Genomic DNA, 3,799 nt, shown 5'->3' with positions numbered 1-3,799 from the left:
CTACCAGGAGCCCATGGACAAAGAAAGAAAATGCCACCTGTGTAAAAAAAAATATAAAATCAACACTTTCCCAAACTGATCTTCATTAGGTAGTATTTTACTAACCATTGCGTAGACATACTCTTACTTCATACATGTCCACAAATACATATTTTAGTAAAATGTACAGCTTTTATTATGATAGGCAAAAAACTGAGCCTCGTTGGAAAGCCTTCAACATCATCCAGACAAAGTTTGTAGAGTCGGCGATTAAACCGTTACCATTACTGAGTTTAGTAATGGTAAGGGTTCTATTGCTGCTCTAATATCATCTTCAAGACCACGATGGATTCCCACACAATGCATTGAATAATAAGTAGCATGCTGCATCATTAACAACAATCATTGTATGTCATTTGAAAACATTTAATAAAGTGTTCTGGTTTTGCCTTAAATGTGTACAGTTTGTTTTTTCTCAATCTCAGCTTTCAATAATGCAATTTTAATCATGTGCTTAGTCACAATAATATAACTATACTGCTTCTGATTTCGAAACTATTAAGATGAGAGCTTTGAGTCAGGAATCCCGGCCATGTGTATGCTCCATCGCAGTGTTTCCCATAGGAAAACTGCCAGGTTAAAAAACGCCGGGAATCCCAGCGAAAAAAAAAAAAAAAAAGAGCTGTTCTCTTTTTTTTTTTCCGGCAGTTTTCCTGTTGGGAAAACTGCAATGGAGAATACACGCGGCCAGTTTTCCCAGCCAAAAGCCCTCATGGCAATTTTCCCGAAAAGGAAAACCGGTCATGTGTACAAGGCATAAGGGATAGAATCTGGGTCTCATACACACCCAAGCAGTTTAACTCATCTGTAAACTGCACATTTTATTTGATGTGACCGTTTACATTTTTGCAGCATGAATAAATGCAATGCACATTGACAATTCTAACTCCCTAAGTCCGGCATGCAGCAATTTATTTGCATATTCTATGTAGGACTCCAGTGCCTTTAAACTGCACTTTGAAAACACAATTATTTTATCTGTTTTCACTGTGCAAATGCACAGGAGCCCTCAGAGTAAGGTGAAGTCAAAATTCTCTGGGTTAGATTAAGGGCGTTTGATTGCTTAAAGGGTATGTAAAGTATTAACATTAGACTAGCACTTAGAAGCATGGGTGATCAGAGTTTAATTCATATTCGTTCACAAAAATAAAAATATTCAATGCTGAAAACGAACTAGGGCTAAGGAAGAAAAAAAAAAGGCACAACATTTTTATAACACAACTATTTAGTTAGCAATTTTGGTTTTGCTTGAAATTACCATTTATAATACAGTATATATACAGTACACACAAACACATACTACACAATCAAGCAGCAAGTTAATTACTATTATATATCAACTGTGCCATGTGATATTTGTTCCCTTTGAAGAAATACAAAAATTATATATATATATATATATATATATATATATATACACACACACACATTCAGCAAGTTCAGCATAGTAATGTCCATTCATATACTGTATCTTTTCGTGGTTTCATTCTGTCTGCCCAAGTACAGCTAGAACTGCTGCATCGGCAATTTAAATTGCATATCATAGCCCTTCCACTGCAACCCCTATCATAGCTGTATATGCAAAACACGTGCCTTGTATGCACATTCTTTATCGTTTGATGCTGACCAAGTTGAAGAGGCGTGCCTAATCTTAGAGCAACTAGTTAATATGTAAATGAGTATGGCTTTATAAGAGACCCACGCCCCAGTGATTAGCTCAAGGGACTTGCCTCTGTGGATGAAGTAGGATGATAATGGAGAAGCGACTTTCCTAGAGTCCCGAATCTTCTCTACCTTGTGTCAGGTAAGAGTATGACAACCCTGGGAATCCCAGGAAATAATGAAAACGCTATGACACATTTTATTTATTTACACAAATATTTACTAGCACTGCTTTACTGTTCTATAGTTTTAATTATCTATTAAATCTGTAAAAGGTAGTCAGAGTAAAAAACACCCATTTTTAAATTTACTGCTTTGAAATTTGATTATTTTCTGTATACTTTTAAGATCCTCATGAACGTTATTTTATTTATAAAAGAGTTGTGTAGAAATTCCAAGGGCATCCAATACAGATCTCTTCAAATTGCACACAAAGTTTGTCCAAATGATAACTTTGACAAAAAAAAAAGTATTAAATGTAGAAGAGGACACATGTGGGAAATGCTATTGTAAATCAAAGCAATTTTTGGGTTTTCGCAAATGTTTAGATTTTTCTTTCATTCAGCAGTGTGCTCATAGGGCACCATTAATTAAATGTTTATTAATGAAAATGGTCTGTATTGCTGCATAGAACCTGAACAAGAAAACCAGCCATTGAAGAAAACCCTAAAAATCATTGACTTTATAGTGCAAAAATGCAAGAGACATATTTTGTTAAAAGAGTTCTTGGGCGATTTTAAATTTAGTCATTTCGAGTCATTTTCAACTTTGCACTGCAAGTTCACTTGGAAGTGAAGTCGCTGTAGATCTGAGAGGCAGATCTGAAATGAGGGGAAGCTCTGCTGATTTTATCATCCAATCATGTACAAGCAAAAATTATGTTTTTAATTTTACTTGCATGTCCCCCTCGGATCTACAGCGACTGCACTTCCAAGAGCACCTATAGTGCAAAGTGGATTTGTCTTTAGTAAATCAACCCCTGTGAGACCACCATACATGGGTAACTTGTAGATACTAGGATGCTACACATCCAAATGTACCCAGTTGGTGATTGCTAGGGTAGGCTGGGATTTGTAGTCGCTTGCAAGGTAGTGGGTTACATTGGGAATAGTCCTCTTTTCTGCACTGTTTTTAACTTTTCCTTATTTTTATTTTTTTTACAGATCTAAAAATGGTCCATGGCAAAAAAGGATGATGTCTAGGAATTAGGGGTTGTGCTTTGGATATCATCATATACTGTAAGTTTGTTATACGCCACTACAGTATAGATGATGTACTATGCCAGACCTTGCTTACAGCGCCAACTACCAGGAGCCCATGGACAAAGAAAATGCCACCTGTGTAAAAAAAATATAAAATCAACACTTTCCCAAACTAATTTTCATTAGGTATTATTTTACTAACCATTGTGTAGACATACTCTTACTTCATACATGTCCACAAATACATATTTTAGTAAAATGTACAGCTTTTATTATGATAGGCAAAAAACTGAGCCTCGTTGGAAAGCCTTCAACATCATCCGGACAAAGTTTGTAGAGTCGGCGATTAAACCGTTACCATTACTGAGTTTAGTAATGGTAAGGGTTCTATTGCTGCTCTAATATCATCTTCAAGACCACGATGGATTCCCACACAATGCATTGAATAATAAGTAGCATGCTGCATCATTAACAACAATCATTGTATGTCATTCGAAAACATTTAATAAAGTGTTCTGGTTTTGCCTTAAATGTGTACATTTTGTTTTTTCTCAATCTCAGCTTTCAATAATGCAATTTTAATCATGTGCTTAGTCACAATAATATAACTATACGGCTTTTGATTTCATAACTATTAAACCTAAATATTGGTAATATAATTATTTCTGATTGCACAAATAATGTAAGTCAGACAGTGGTGATCCAGACGTGGGTTGAAAATACAGAACAGCAGTGTGGCCTTGCTGCACTGGGGTCCTACATGTAACCTTACCAATCAAAAATCTGCAAAATGGTTGTGTTCTCCCTGAATTTTGTTGATTTTTCTCCAGATGCTTCACTTTTCTCCCTCTGTCCAACCTAAACTAGACTGCTAGAGAGTGTCTGAATGAATGCAA

General features: G+C 35.7%; 1 long non-coding RNA gene across 1 annotated transcript; it reads left to right on the top strand.

Moving 5' to 3' along the window:
- The first annotated feature begins 1,465 nt into the window (after positions 1-1,465).
- LOC120927699 lies at positions 1,466-3,434 on the top strand. The gene is made up of 2 exons (XR_005747121.1): positions 1,466-1,843; positions 2,865-3,434. It is a non-coding gene; the product is annotated as an uncharacterized LOC120927699 (long non-coding RNA).
- The last annotated feature ends 365 nt before the right edge of the window (positions 3,435-3,799 follow it).

The sequence above is a fragment of the Rana temporaria genome, chromosome 2, assembly GCF_905171775.1.
Source record: "Rana temporaria chromosome 2, aRanTem1.1, whole genome shotgun sequence".
NCBI lineage: Eukaryota > Metazoa > Chordata > Amphibia > Anura > Ranidae > Rana > Rana temporaria.
Note: the sequence above shows the minus strand (reverse complement) of the source record. Positions and strands in the feature narration are given on the sequence as shown.